Source organism: Schistocerca gregaria, chromosome 8, assembly GCF_023897955.1.
Source record: "Schistocerca gregaria isolate iqSchGreg1 chromosome 8, iqSchGreg1.2, whole genome shotgun sequence".
NCBI lineage: Eukaryota > Metazoa > Arthropoda > Insecta > Orthoptera > Acrididae > Schistocerca > Schistocerca gregaria.
In genome coordinates this window covers 255,582,749-255,599,304 of record NC_064927.1, presented here as the reverse complement: position 1 = coordinate 255,599,304, position 16,556 = coordinate 255,582,749, and the positions used below count along the sequence as shown (strand labels likewise).

The following is a 16,556-nucleotide window of genomic DNA, read 5'->3' as shown; positions in this document are numbered from 1 at the left end:
GACTATGCCCTTGTGGGAGTCAGATAATTCGCTCCGTTTCTGCATTAGGACAAAGACTGCACTGTCTCCACGTCCCCCGACGCGCTTTACAAAGTATAATAGCGCTGCCACTCGCCTTCTGCGCGTGTTTATTGCATCTTGACGCCGAACATACGCGGTGGTCTCATTGATGTGACTGGACCGTGTCAGTTACGAGAAGAAGCCCCAAAAGTAGTAGACGAGTTTTGGTGTTCGGACAGTAAAATAAACGACAGTGGCCAAAGTATTGAGGATACAAAATGCACACTAGCGGCAAAAAGGAAAGCGTTCCTGCAAGAGATAAATTTTGTAATCATCGAATATAGATTCAAGTTTTAGAATGTCTTTTTGTAAAGGTATCTGTCTGGAGTGAAGCCTTTACAAAAGTGAGACATGGACAATAAACAGGCGTGAAAAAAATTGAAATTTTTAAAGTATAATGGAATAGCTAATGAAGGCATATTGACCCGAGACGAGGAGAAAAGAAGCTTATGACACAATTTAATTGGAAGAAGGAATCAGTTAACAGAACAAATTCTGAGGCAAGAAGAAAGATTCGGTAATGGAGGCAAGTGTGGGGGCTAAAAACTGTAGGGAGACAAAGGATTGACTACAGTAATCAGTTTCAAATGGATGTACATTAAGTAAAAGATTTAAAGCACCATTTTTTTTTCAAATCTACCCATTTTCCCTCATTGTGGCGCAAAGGTTTGAAATTTAGCTCAGAGGTGCCTACAACTTTTCTCTAATGGTGCGAAAGCGCGACGCGCAGCGACGTCACCATCGGCTTGGACGGCGCTTCAGACAACAAGATGTCGACGCATGCGGAAAACAGTCCAGAGCTCAGAAGTTGATGTGGGGTGTGCAGTGGGTTACTGATGTTACATTGGCACCAAAGTGCATCACTTTTCTGACCAACGCCACTGCTGACGTGTCACACTATAGGAAGGTCGTCATCCTCCCCCATTACCCACATCTCACCCTTCTCTTGACGACTCTGCGATTCTGGTCAGAAGCGTAACGCCCAGAGTTTTCTTGCGGGTGGGCGAGGAAAACATTTCAGACATATACCCGCTTAGAATCGATACGAAAAATCCTCAGGACATGGCATAAACGGTGCCAGCTAAACCACCCCTTCCCTTATGACTTTCATTTACGAACATTTCACAGTCGAAAAAGACAGTTTGCAGTCCTATGTGCGACAGAATGCCGCGCGGGGTAGCCACGCGCTCTAAGGCATCTTGTCACGGTTCGCGTGGCTCCTCCCGTCGGAGGTTCGAATCCTCCCTCGGCCGTAGGTGTGTGTCTTGTCCTTAGCGTAAGTTAGTTTAAGTTAGATTACGTAGTGTGTAAGCTTAGGGACCGATGACATCAGCAGTTTGGTCCCACAAGATCTTACCACAAATTTGCAAAATTTTCTGCGACTCAATGACGCTCTTCAGTATGTCCAACAGAACGACGTTTCTGACAATTTTTGACACTGCTGACACTTCCCGGATGATTCAACTCTTCTCTAAAGACACCGTGGGGCTGCAGTGGGGCTGCTACCCCATTGAACTTGATCTCACCCTTTTGGAGTGAAGTGCAACCGTAATTTTTGCTCTGGCATAAAGTACAGATGTGGTTCAGAACATTCGATGAAATTTGACTGTTATCCTAAGCTGCAGAGGGTGTTACGTTTTTTCAGAAGTCCTGTTTCGCGCCGTCCTGAAACGTGATCCCAGTGTGCAACATTGATATGTGCATGAATAAATCGGCAAACGGTCCCTGTGGGACGTCCCCCACCCCCACCCTAGTGCAGCAACACCCTCTGCGCCATCTGTGCATCCCTTGTCCAGCACTTTAAAAACTTACCTGTGCAGAGACAACCATTGGCCACTTCCTAGGCAAAAGTGGACACTTAACCCCTTCTATACCCCTAAAATTCCGCACGCCTACAAGCAAGTGCTGGAGTAGCAGTGTAGCGTGACTCAGCTGTACGGTGTCCAACAGGTTGCCCATATGCAGGTGCCTGAGAATAGGTCAAGGGTTGTCGTTGTACATACACATTTTGCACTGTTCAACAAAGGTGTGTGAATAACACCAATGGTATTGACGAACTGGTAGGGTCTCAGAGGGACACTTCCCTGTTGTATTCATGAATATGTGAGTATCGCAACCCCCTTCGCCACAACACAGGGGAGTACAAAACAGGACGGAAAAAGCATAAATACCCTTTGCTGCTTCGCATCACATTCAAATTTCGTAGAATGGTTTTGACTTGTCACAAGTGGTTCCTCTCTATATATCAGAAGAATGGTTGCAGCCTTGCTATATACCCAGAGAGGTGTTAAATCGTAAAGGAGAGTGTCAGTACCAAGTGTGGCCAAGAACGTCGTTGTGTTGCATATCATATTGCAGTCTGCCGTTTACGACTGTGAAATGTGTGTAAATGAATGCGCCAAGGAAGGGGAGGTTATATTGACGCCGTTTATGCCACCTCCTGATGCCTTTTCGCGTCGATTCTCAGAGGCGCTGTGTCTCGAATGTTTTTCTCGACCACCCATAGGAAAAACGCGTGATTTGAACGCTGGGCGTAGCTATTCTGAGCTGCATGGCAGTGGTGGGAAGAGAAGGGGTGAGCAGTGGTTGTTAGCGTGAGGACCGTCTCATCGTGTGACACGCCATCGGTGGCGTTGGCCTGAACTGCGTTGAAACTTGGTGCCATTGTGCCATCATTAACCCACCTCACACCTCACGTGAACTTCACAGCTCTTGCCTTTATAAGCATGTGTCGCTTTTGCGCCATTGCAGATGAAGGTTCTAGGTAACTTTGAAATGGAGGAGAATGACGATGTTTCAAAATCGTGACCCTTTAATTCTTTTGTGCATCCTCGATTGCCTTAGCTGTGTATAAGTGAACCAGTCCTCGAACTGAATCTCACAACCTCCACATAGAGTGTCCACCATTACTCTGTGTTACTATTCACACGCAGGGAGTTCTGTCTAGCATGAGTGGTCCTACAGCATACTAGGTGATGTATTGGTTCATATAATGTGACTGGATAATCCATTCGGTTGCCATACTGATAGTATTTCATTCATTCGGTCAATTTCTAGTCCGCAGCTCGTGGGGTAGTGGCTAGCGTTGCTGCCTCTGGACGACGGGTTCCCGGCTTCGATTCCCCGCAGGGTTGGGGATTTTCTCTGTCCGGGACTGTGTGTTTGTGTTATCCACATCATTTCATCATCCTCATCATTCGTGACAGTGGCTAGATTGGACTGTGTAAACATTGGGACTTTGTACGGACGCTGATGACCACGCAGTTGAGCGCCCCACAAACCAAACATAATCGTGACCACACCGTCAATTTCTAAATTACCCATTTTCATCTACAGACGTGCTTCTGGCAGTCCAGCTCAACCGAAATATCGAAGTCCTCAAGTGATATAAAACGTGACCACATCGTAAGAAGAAATTGGTTCAAATGGCGCTGAGCACTATGGGACTTAACATCTGAGATCATCGGTCCCCTAGAACTTAGAACTACTTAAACCTAACTAACCTAAGGACTTCACACACAACCATGCCCGGGGCAGTCGCGCGGTTCCAAACTGAAGCGCCTAGAACCGCTCGGTCACCGTGGCCGGCTCGTAAGAAGAGAATAGAAGCTTTCGAAATGTGGTGCTACAGAAGAATGCTGAAGATTAGATGGGTAGATCACATAACTAATGAGGAGGTATTGAATAGGATTGGGGAGGAGAGGAGTTTGTGTCACAACTTGAGTAGAAGAAGGGATCGGTTGGTAGGACATGTTCTGAGGCATCAAGGGATCACCAATTTAGTACTGGAGGGCAGCGTAGAGGGTACAAATCGTAGAGGGAGACCAAGAGATGAATACACTAAGCAGATTCAGAAGGATGTAGGTTGCAGTAGGTACTGGGAGACGAAGAGGCTTGCACAGGATAGAGTAGCATGGAGAGCTGCATCAAACCAGTCTTAGGACTGAAGACCACAGCAACAACAACATACCAATTATCGTGTGCTTATAACTCCAAGTGAGATTGGTTCGATCCTTTGAAGGTTTTCGTGGATTACTTGGTTTTCGTTGGGCAGACATGAATCTTAGCTTACTGTATATTTGGCCTTCTTATTAGGTATACACAAGAACTGGCATATTTTATTGTTATAGTAACACTACTGACTGTCGATATGATACTGGATTATTTTATGTACCTCAGTGTTTCAGCTGACCTAGACTTCCACAAGCAAAGCTGAAGATGAACTTGAACAATTACGTGTGACTTAAATGCCATTAATGAAACATATGAATGGATTATCAAGCCTTCTTTTTGCTGGTCCTATCTCGTGTCTTCAAGGGGTCGGCATCTCATACCGGATTTGGCGACTTTAGGGGTAGAGAGTGACCGGATGCCGTTTCCTTCCCCACTCCCCCTCTCCCCCTCACTCGCCGAGATTGAATGTGGCAGGAAGTGGGTACTAGCACCAAATTTCACCTAGTCGGATGTGAGAAAGCGCCTAAAAACCACATTCCGACTGGCCTGCACAACTGCTCTCGTCGTTCATCTGCCGGTGGGTGCGATCCAGAGCCGGTACGCCTCCTGGAATCCCGGAAGCGGTTTGCTAATGCGCTCGGCTATCCGGGTTGGCTGAATAGATTACCGAACTCCCCAAAGTGAAGTAAATCACCTCAAAATATATTCAATCCCTAGTCCGGTATTTCTACACTGTGTACAAGCGTGATGGCAGATGTGGCTTCCACGTGAGGGCCCGGCGCGCTCTTACCTGTTGTGGCGCGGCTGCTGGCGCACTGTAGGTTCGCCGCCGCTGCTGAGGGCGGACTGGCCGCTTGTGCGCCAGCAGCCGCGCCTATCTGGCAGCCGGCAGCCGCCCACCGCACCACCCCGACCCGTCACCGGCGGCCGCTATCGCGGGCGACGCCCACCATAGCAGTCGCCGCCTCACTGAAGACTGGGGAGACTCTGTAGCTCTCACTGGACTGGATCCGTGCGAAGGGTACGAGAGTCCAGGTGGGCTATCCTGCCAATTCCTTTCCATTCTTTTACGTAGCAGTATGCATTGTTTATCGACTTTTTCTCATCTGCAAGTTCCTGCACTTACAGTGAATCCCACGTCTATCCTTGGCCAACCTTGCCCACTTTTTAGTCAATTAAGTACAGCACGATCTAAGCACTACTTCAGGTCAGAATTTGTTGGAGGTTTCCTCCCAGTATATGTTTAAAATACTGCAACAAGCAGATAGATGAAGTCGACATTCTCAAGCTCTTTGGATTAAAACTTGACAAAAAAAATTCAATTGAGAGGACCATAGCACCTAAGTAAACTTTTTTCTATTTTTTTTATCTCGAACCCACACATACGTGAAATAAAAATGAAAAGCTGATACTTTGCTTACTTTCATCTCATACTGTCATACGGAATCATTTTTTGAGGTAACTCACCAAGCTAAAGTTCTCGTGAAAAAAGGAAAGAATATTAGTGTTTAACATCGTCTCGTTGAGACCGAGGTCGTTGGAGACGAAGCACAAGCCCGGGTTGTTTAAAGGCTGGTGAAGGAAATCGGTCGTGCCTTTTCAAAGAAGCCTTCCCCGCATTTGTCTGGAGTGGTTTAGGGAAATTACGGAAAAACTAAGAGGATGACCAGACGCTGATATGATTCATTGTCTTTCGGAATGCGAGTCCAGTGTGTTAATCACTCCTACACTTCGCTCGATGAAGTTTCCCGTGCGTGTGTGTGTGGTTTGAGGTTTACGGGCGAAGTTTCCCGAGTCCAAAAGCGCGTAATACGAATTAATAGTGGTGTTACCTAACGAACGTCCTGTAGAGGCCTGTCCACGAAAATTAGGATACACACTTCTTTTTAACGAAAAATCGGTAAATATTCTGCTTAAATCTTCCGTGATTAAACTGATTGCAGGAAGAACAACAGCATGAGATCGTTCTTGCGATAACGCTAGATCGTACTTGGGTCGTCTCTTCCTTCAATCCCTCCCGCCATATAACTTGCCGTAATCCTCACTTTCAACGTGTCACGGATGTCTACGATTGATATAATTGCACTCTAAAATGAACAAAACGTTTTCATATAATAATAATATATAATTTGAATACCGCTAAATATATACAAAACATTTTAACATAATAATAATAACAACATTAATCATAATAACAATAATTTTTTTTACATCTGTAAGTAGCTCATTCCTTTAGAATAACGTCCAAGAAACTGCAGTTCAAAAAAATATAGAGTTTGAAAAGCATACTTCGAAAACTTTCAGAAAAAAAATGTGTTCCGCAGTTGATTTAAGAACCACAGTATAATAACAACAAACTATCACAAATTCGGTAGTGTCATAATTTTTACAGTATAAAACCGAAGTGTGCACTGGCAATTACAAGTATGTCACAAAGCGCTACGACTGTGAACACTGGTATGTACTCTATGGCTGCACGATCATGTGCATGTCGAAACTGCTTTTTTCTTTTCAGTTTTCCCGTCTGAAATGAAGCTCTTTTCCTTTCTGCAGTGCCTTAGTTTCGTTCCGGATATAACTACTTTTTTCTGGACACTTTCAACAATAATGGATGTTTTGTGTCTTGTTAGCTGTCAAAAACACTACAAGTGTTTTGCTAGAAGCGGCGATTACTTATTTTGTATTGAATGGTTCGGAGAAGTTATATGAATTTTTGCTGCAAGAAGGTAAGTGCAGCAAAGTTTCAGGAATGTTAAATATTGCTATTTTAACAATATTGTTACATTCCATCCTGGATTTTCCATTGCTTAAATATTGCTGTTGGTGAGTCTGTAATGAGTGAAATAAGGGTTTACGAGTGGTATAAGCATTTCTATGAGAGCAGCGAAGACACTGAAGATATCGAGCGCTCTATATGGCCCAGCACATTATCAGCCCATGAAACAGAGGAAAAAGTGAAAGAACTGTTTCTGAACTGTACCCAGTCACAATCAGAGAAGTCATTGTTCATATTGCTTTATCAATTCGCTCATGCCATGAAAATTTTTCGTCTGCTTTGGGTACGAAACGTGTAACAGTAAAAATTGATCCAAAATTATCGAATGAAAACAGCTACGAATACAAGTTGCTCACGAAGTGTTAGATAAAGTCAACAACGATGCAGAACTACTGTAATGCCACGTAACAGGTGATGAAATACGGATTCACGGATATGATGTCGAAACTAAGGCTCAGTCGTCACAGCGGAAGAATTCTGGATCTAAGTCTTAGTCAATTGCCCCTGTGGAAGAATTCTGGATTGGAAAAAATATAGAAAAATAAAAAAAAAACTTGACAAGTGCGATCAAGTGTGAAGGTTGTTCTCCGACTTTAGTGACATTGTGCACCGTGAGTTCTTACTACAAGATGAAAAAATAGCTATGTACTACTTACAATTAAAAATAAACTCGTAAGCTGCGATTATGACTGCGCATCGTATATATAATATTTAAGAAAGAAATGAAAATTTGTGACGCACCGGGGCTCGAACTCGAATTTCTCGCTTGTCGCAAGCGATCGCCCTGACCTCCCCGGCTATCCGAGCACATCTCGGCAAAAATCTCTATTTGTCCCGTTATCCTGATTTTCATTTTCTTCTGATATATCCTTCATCTGATACGGTTCCATAAATCGCAAGTTACGAATTCATTCTTATTTGAATGCGGCTGTTGATCGTCAACGCAGTGTCTCAGAGACTGCGCTTCAGTATTACATACTAATTCAATGCCGCTTACGTGAAGCTACCCGGAAAAACAACACTCAGACTTACGGCCTAACAAACCTCGGGTTTTGGAAGACGATAAGACACTTGCTCATACTCCGTTGTTTGATAGTTAATTTTTGACCAAAAACAACACTTTAATGACGCCCCAGGCACCATATCGGCCAAACATAGTCCCTTGCGACAGAAATGCTTTGGAGATTGCAAAAAGCGCTGGCATAAGTGAATAGTATCTAATGGGAACTATTTCGAAATTAAAAAAAGGACAGACGATTTTTTAATCGTGCTTCATACGTAAAATAATAACCACTTTCATAAAAAAATTTTTGGTGGTAGGGAGATAATGACTCCGCGTACCCCCTCTAGGATCCGTATCTAGCTTACAGCGGAGGGACTGAGATCGCTAACTGGTGTTCCAGGCGTTGCTGATGTTCCCTCAGTAATGTGCTTTAGGTCTGCCTCTTGACCGCAGTCGCACCGAGGAGATAAAATAATGTAGATATGATGGACGTATTCAGGCCTCTCAGGTTTTCTCGGCGTAATAGAATAGTGGTGGACTTCCGCGTGTTCAGCCGAGTTGTAGATGTCATTTTGTGCTCAATATTTCAACGACCGACCAAGTCGTCTTCATCACGCGCTGCTACGCTTGCTGTTAGGCGTTCTTGCTTCAACTATACTCGTTATTTAAAAGCATGAATCGCTTATCCACCTCGGGAAAAGTAGGCAGACTCCTACGGAAAAATGGCATTCACTGTATTTCGCTTCCGTCAACAAAGAAGGAAGGAGGGGAGGAAAGGATGTTAGGGCTTAACATGACGGCGACAACAAGTCGTTAGAGACACAGCGCAAGTTCGTCTACATTTTCATCATACTCCTAATGATGTATGCCAGAAGGTACTTCTGGTGTCGCTAAATAATCCCCTCTACACTGTTTCACTCTCGAATGGCGCTTGGCAAGAAAGATTGTAGGTAAGCCTCTGTACTGGTTTTAATAGTTCGGACTGGGTAAGGACTGGGGAAGGAATCGGGCATGCCCTTTCAACGGAACCATTTCGGCATTTTCAAGAACCGTTCTAGAGAAATCACGGAAAACCTAAATGTGCATGGCAGGTCGCATATTTGAACCACGTTCCTCCCGTATGAGAATCCAGTCCCTTCGTCAACAAAGATACAAAGTCTTCTTCATAAAAGACGGTCTACGTCTCCCAAGGCCGGGTATGTAGCGCTTTCCACGCGAATCTGTAATATTTTACGTGGGTCAGGACATTAGAACAGTCGGTGAGAGGTGTAAGGAACATGAGCGACCCACAAACAAGAAAATCAGCTGCCGCGGTCGGCATCGAGGTTATTAGAGACGGAGCCCAAGCTCAGATGGTGTCAAGGTCGGAGAAGGATATCGGCCGTGCCCTTTCAAAGGAACCAGCCCGGCATTTGCCTGGAACGATTTAAGGAAATGTTGGAAACCTAAATCTGGATGGCTGGACCCGGGTTTCAACCGTCGTCCTCCCGAATGCGGGTCCAGTGTGCTAACCACTGCGGCACCTTCCTCGGTAAACGAGCATATTAATCAGCCAGTGTGACGTACTCGGCAGCGCACGTATTCGTCAATATTTACAGGAAAATCAAACCTCCATCATTAAGAGTCCATGCTCTAGCTCTTTCTATCACCGATAATAGATAGCAAGATACCTACCTGCACACCCGTTTCATAACGATTTACACTCCTCTGCCGCAGCGTAATGGAATGTTCATTATCATTTATGGGCAGAGCTGCCCCATATGTTGGCAGAAAAGGCTCAGTAATATGTTTGTCATATATTTTTATACTTATTTTGCTTGTTCCCTGTCTATAACATAAATAAGAAGGACAAAGAAATCTCTGGAACAGATGAGCGCAATATATATACATATTTGTAAAATTACAATCCGAAGTATGGGTAATAGAGAATGATTTCATTAAGTCAGGTGATATCTGAAGGTATTTGGCTGGAGTGTAAAACGTGGATGATAAACAGTTCAGATAAGAAAAGAATAAAGCTTTTGAAATGTGATGCTACAGAATCATGCTCTAGATTTATGGGTAAATTGAAAATCTATAGAGAAGGTGCTGAATAGAAATTGGAAAAAAGAAATTTGTGTTACAACTTAACTAGATGAAGGGATCGGGTGGTAAGACACGTCCTTAGACACCAGGGGTAATGTCAGTTTGGTAGTGAAAGTATGTGGAGAGAAACCATGGGTTGAAATCAGCAAACAGGTTCAAATGGATGTTGATTGCGGTAGTTAAGCACAGCTGAAGAGGCTAGCGTAAGACAGACTAGCAAGGGGAGCTGCATGAAACTACTTTTCAGGCTGAAGACCACAACGACAACATTATCAACAACAAGAAATATAGACTTGAGTAAATTCAAATCCGAACTCGGAGAACGTGTAGAACAGTGTACAAGCGCAGACTAACGTAGCCAACAGAGAGATGGCGTACATGCAGCCTTCTCTTTCCTTTTTTTCCTTATTGGATTTGGAATAGCAAGCTCGTGTAGTGACAATATTTTTACAGTGTTTTTACATACAATATTTTACACACAAATTTTTACAAATTAATTTTGATACCCATATTGGTTTTATATTCATAAAAGCTTTAGATCGAGATAATAGAAATAAATTGTGGGCGATAATGACCGACAATCGCTTCCCATCACACTTCATAAGTGAAATCAAAAGTTCATATTGTGAAACAAAATAGTTGTTACCAACTATCTGTATGCAAGTCAGACGACTGTCGTACTACGTGTCAAATCCCACAGATGGCATTAACCATGTAACTCACAAGATTGTAAATAAAGTATGATACCTAAAGCATCAAAAAGGGAAAAAATATGTGAGTGAAATCAAAATAAGTATAGCATCTGTTACCCATCAAGGTAGTCAAAGACATAAAACAATGAGTATACGAAAACTGAAGTTGAAAAAGCTGTGAACATAGTTATTCACAGTCATTCCAGAAAATAGGCGTTCAAAATGAGCGATGTACAGAAATATAGGTGTAGCGCCTGTTACGTTCACAGCCACCATCCAAATCATGGGTATATTTTCTTCTTTTATTATTTTTACATAAGATGTATTTTGTATTTTACTATATACCTCTAATTCTATTGCATGCAAATATTTCACTGTGGGTCTGAAGATGGTCTAAAACTGACAGAAACCGGTATCCTTATATAAAAAAAATGTTTATTGCGGTTTTGACCGTTTATATTCAATTTTAAATAATAAATAAACCTCTCTACTCCCGAGAGACATGTTCTCAAAAAATTACATGCTGAAGATGCTACGTTTCCACGTCGCGTTAAAGCAACTTGAATGGGGTCAATAACCAAAGTCATACAGTTGTCACACAGCAGTGCATCAAACCGTGGAAGCTTCCTGGGAGTTATTCAGTGGCACAGTCCCGTTTGGCCTGGACTCTTCTTGCTGCTTCTGGGGCTGTTGTGCAGACAGGACGCTGACCGTGCGAGTTGCCCGTGACTGCGCATCGGTTACTACTCTGGGCTGTAATTGTGTCCCGTACCGTCCATAGGTAACTGTGGTTCAAAAATGGCTCTGAGCACTATGGGACTTAACTTCTAAGGTCATCAGTCCCCTAGAACTTAGAACTACTTAAACCTAAGGACATCACACACATCCATGCCCGAGGCAGGATTCGAACCTGCGACCGTAGCGGTCGTGCGGTTCCAGGCTGTAGCGCCTAGAACCGCTCGGCCACCCCGGCCGGCGTAAATCTGGTCCATTGGTTTGCTGCTTGAGAGTATAGCTGCAGAGGATACACTAATACATTTATAATTTGTTTACAATTTACGTTCTCGTGCAGGGATTTGGAGTGAACACTTCTTATATAACCTTTCAGCTTTGCATGACCTCCCCCTACACTCCGTTCACTGTCTCACAACGCAGAGAGTTTAGATCCTAATTTGCACAAAAAATTTCTACTGTTTATTTTCGATCAGGTTAGCATCTGTGTCGTTCCACGTCGTGAGAAGGGAGTGGAATCAGGAAGGCATCCTACCAGCATAACGTCGCCAGCCTTTACACTTAATACTTGCATGATAAGGCTACTAACCTTTGTCCATGAGTACATTGGGGACGTCGACCCAATGCCTCTCCATGAATGTATGACATAAAGACATTCCAGTCTCAGCATTCTGGTAAAATATGCGTTTCGTACCTCTAATAATTAATTTTAAATTTGTCGTTTATCTCGTTAAGTTACACCCTGCATTAACTTACAAAACAATACCATACATCCTCCGGCACTCATAATCAAAAACCAGACACTTTTTGACCTGTAAAAACTCATTTACATTAATCCACTCTGTCGCCTTGTCACTACGAGATAACAAATCAGGAGAACTATTTACGAACGGAAAGGCATCAGTGGTAGCATTGCTATGTTCACATTCTCAGACATGATGAGTGAAAAAAAAGCCATTGTTCTGTCACTCAAACGAATCCATTACAACCATGACACGCAAACTTCATTCTTAGAATACTTCAATAAAGCGCCTAAAACTTCATCATCTTCCATAGTGCAGCATAATCATAAACTCATCATCATCGCAGTGAATCATCGATATTTCGTAATAAACCTCGATATCTCAATGACACATGTTGCTCATCCCGAGCCTGCAGTCCAGTGGCCCCGCTTCGCAGAGCTCTGCGATACCACACACTTAATCCCTTGGTCACAGGCGCTTTTCAGCTAGCCTCCCGTTCTCTTCGTATACGTCTGGTACTTCATAATATTTCAGTGTCTGACTCGTTCTCCCGTAATGTCAAGTGTTTAGCCTGGACAAATGTCGTCGGCGGCTTTACTCCGTCGTGCTCTCTGTATCTCGGCAGAAATCGAGCGGTTTTCTGGTCACGTTATGTCTGACCATCATCTGGCATCCGTGTGGCGTCTCAGCATATTGATACTTGGACTCAGTGTCGCATAATGCGACTATCCCCTACCGTTGCGACAATTAGACCATGTTCTACTTTGTCAGCAATGAAGCACCACTGATGTATATGTAAAACTACTTTAAACCTGGGAGCTAAATGGTATTTACTATCTCTCTTCTTCTAGCTTTGTTCGCCACTTTTGTAGCAAAAAGGTAAGGTAAGGAGGATAATGTGGCACGTTCCCAGGTAACACTCGCCCATCGAAAATCACTCCAGCGATTGAGTCTATTCATTTCCTTAAACATAGCGCCGTATTCCCAACGAATACTTGTTTTAATATTGTGGCCTTGTACTCAGTTAGAATCAAGTAAACATGCCCGTTAACAATGGAATAGGATTTCGATCTAAAATTGTAACAAAGTTACATACTGTTGGTTAAAAGCTCCTGATTCGGCAATATAGCCATCCATAATGAAAATCGTTGAAGTAGACCATTACCACAGACAAAGATCAACAAGGGGTGTCAACTGTCTGCGTAGCAGTGTCTACACCTACATCTCCGTGATTACTCTGCTGTTCACAATAAAGTTCCTGGCAGAGGGTTCAATGAACCACCTTCTGCTGCCTCCCTACCGATCCACTCTCGAACGGCACGCGGGAAAAACGAGCACTTAAATTGTTCGGTGCGAGCCCTGATTTCTCTTATTTTATCGTGATGATCATTTCTCCCTATGTAGGTGGGTGCCAACAGAATGTTTTCGCAATCGGAGGAGAAAACTGGTGATTAAAATTTCATGAGAAAACCCCGTCGCAAAGAAAAACGCCATTGTTTTAATGATTGCCACTCCAATTCACGTATCATGCCTGTGACACTATCTCCCCTATTTCGCGATAATACAAAACGAGCTGCCCTTCTTTGTATTTTTTCGATGTCATCCGTCAGTCCCACCTGAGGCGGATCCCACACCGCACAGCAGTACTCCAGAATAGGGCGGACAAGCGTAGTGTAAGCACTGGGTACACGCTAGCCCATCGTTTCTCAGCACTTTATAAACCACAGAAAACTCAAGATAAAAAAAGCTTCTACATCCATACTGTGTAAACTGTATTACGATATGTGACAGAGGGTAATTGTGTTTCATCTATCATTTCCCCCTCGCTCGTTCCACTCGTGAGTGGTGTATGGAAATAACGCCTGTCGGTAAGCCCCATTATGCCAAGTCTTTCGTGAGACTTCTGTGGGACAAGATAGTACGGCGACCGACTCGTCTTGGAACGCACACTCTCGTAATTTCATAAGCAAATCCCATCGCAGTGCAAAAAGCCTTTCCTACAGCGTCTGTCAGTGGAGTTCGATGAGTATTTCGGTAACGCTCTGCGCTTACCAGCGACACCACGATGAAACGCGTCACTTTGATATGGTATCCACCACTACCAGTCTCCGTACTGAGCAGCGGCGCGCTATTTCGCGCGGCCGAGAAGCGCATCGTTGGCCGCACTTCTCCGCGGCCTGCCCGCTGCTAGCGTCGCATGCCGCCTTCGCACCTGCTCACTTCAAACCACGGCGAGTAGCCATCCATAATACTCAGCCGCTGGCTCCGTTATCTCTTTTTCTTCTTCCGTAATGCATAAGCTATTCCTCAGTCTGTTGCAGCTGCACCTGATCCTTCCATCGTTTTGCAGGTCTTCCAATGCATCTTTTACCTTGCGGAGTATATAGCCAAAAATGTAGTGGTAATCTTCATTTGTCCATTCGTAAAAGATGAGACATCCATTTTTGTCGGTATTCGTCGACCTCACTGTTTACATCGAAAATATTTAATTCCTTCCTGATATATGTATGTCTTTTGTGGTCTAGCTTGGTGTATCTTGCTATGTACCTGAGGAATTTCATTTCATTGGCTTGTAATGTTATTTTACCTTTCTTCTTCATTCACTTCCATGTAGTAATGTTGGTACTGACACAATTTTATAAAATTTTAGATATATTTCTGTTGTTACTTTACGTTGGAGTACTCTTCCGCTAGTGCCATTTAAGTAGTTCAATTTCTCAATTTTGTCATTTTGATCTACTGTAGGTCTCCCCTGTACGACAACATAGCTCCTAGAAATTTGAATCTATCTATCTTGTTGTCTATAATTACTTTTGTTCTTACTGGATATTTTCCACCGAGGGGACTCCGTTAACTATGGAGCGTTATTTAACGCCGCTACTGACGTCTGCAGGCCAGTTCTCATCGTGCTGTTTTCTACTCCACAACTAGGAAGCGCTACGCTGTGGTGGACGTGCTGCTCGATGTTGATCTGGCTGCGCTCTGGATTTAGAATCCGAATGCTATAGTGGAACTTGGACTTCACGTTCACAAGCTCAGTATATCAACGGACTTGTGATTTCCACCGGAATTCTGTACTTCACTTGCACTTCCTGGACATTGGTATAAGCACCCTCAATTGATATATGAGTAATTTTCCATAAAATGTTCATCTACATCTTGGCACTTGCTAACAGAATTATTTTGTGTCAATGTTGTCTCAGTAAACCGTAGAATGGTGATACATTTATTGTGTTATTCACCAACTGCGACATAATGGCGTTTACAAACAGTGATCCAGTACTGTCAAATGCTTTATTATTCCAGTCTCTGATCACGAATGAATTCTTTAGACGATGACCGGTCTGTAATGACCATCTTCAGATCTTTTTTACACCATGTCCTAAAGTGATAACCGGTCATCTTATAACGAATTCATTTGTGATCAGAGACTGGAGTAATAGAGCATTTTATTGTTTTTTTCCTGGTTATTACATCAATGCTGGATCTTCTTTGTCTCATCTAGAAACTAAACCTGTTAACAGTCCAAGAATGGTGAGCAATACTCAAAAATTGGTAGAACGAGTGTTTTGTAAGTCACTTCTTTCATAGATGAATGAGCTCCTATATGTCAGCCACCAAGGATTGCGAAAATATCGTTTATGTGAAACCCAACTCACACTTTCTCACATGACGTGCTGAAATCCTTAGATCAAGGTAGTCATGCAGCTGCAGTATTTCTCGATTTTCGACAAGCATTTGAGTCAGTATCACACCTACTTATTATCAAAAGTACAATCGTATAACTTGCTGCATCTGAGGTGGAGAGTCATCGACATTGTAGAAGTAGCTTTGATGGCTCTAAGCACTATGGGACTTAACATCTGAGGTCATCAGTCCCATAGACTTAGAACTACTTAAACCTAACAAACCTAAGGACATCACACACATCCATGCCCGAGGCAGGATTCGAACCTGCGACCGTAGCAGCGGAGCGGTTCCGGACTGAAGCGCCGAGAACCGCTCGAAGTAGCTCTGAGATGGAGAGTCATCGACATTGTAGAAGTAGCTCCGAGTGTGAGTCAGGGAAGTACTTTGAGACCTTCGGTGTTAAATTGTATATTAATGTGAAAAGTGGCAAGCCATTTGGCACATCCTTTTTCGTTTAATATGAGAACTACATTATACTAAGACAATAATGAGATGACAGATTATTACAGTAATCACTGCAATAAGTGTGCACTCATCAGCCACAACATTACGACCACAGACCTACTATATAAACCAGACCAGGAGATAGCAGCGTCACCTGACGAGGAATGACTCCTAGTCAGATACACGCATGGTGTATGTGGTATCGGTGACCGCGCTGTCCGTGTATGGAATGGGAAAGGCGCGCGGTCTGAGTCTGGCCGAGGGCAGATTGTGATGGCCCGGAGGCTCGGCACGAGCATTTCGGAAACTGCACGACTTGTCGGGTGTTCGATGAATGCTGTGGTGAATGTCTTCAACACGTGGTGAAACAACGGTAA

The 16,556-nt window shown here is 43.5% G+C and overlaps 1 protein-coding gene across 1 annotated transcript in view; it reads right to left on the bottom strand.

The window, feature by feature from the left end:
• The window catches only part of LOC126285435 (cubilin-like), a 780,558-nt gene extending 775,692 nt beyond the window's left edge, over positions 1 to 4,866 (bottom strand). The window contains exon 1 of the mRNA XM_049984824.1: positions 4,805 to 4,866. The gene's annotated coding sequence lies outside the window, so the exon portion shown is untranslated. The remainder of the gene's footprint in view (positions 1 to 4,804) is intronic.
• Positions 4,867 to 16,556: the final 11,690 nt, after the last annotated feature.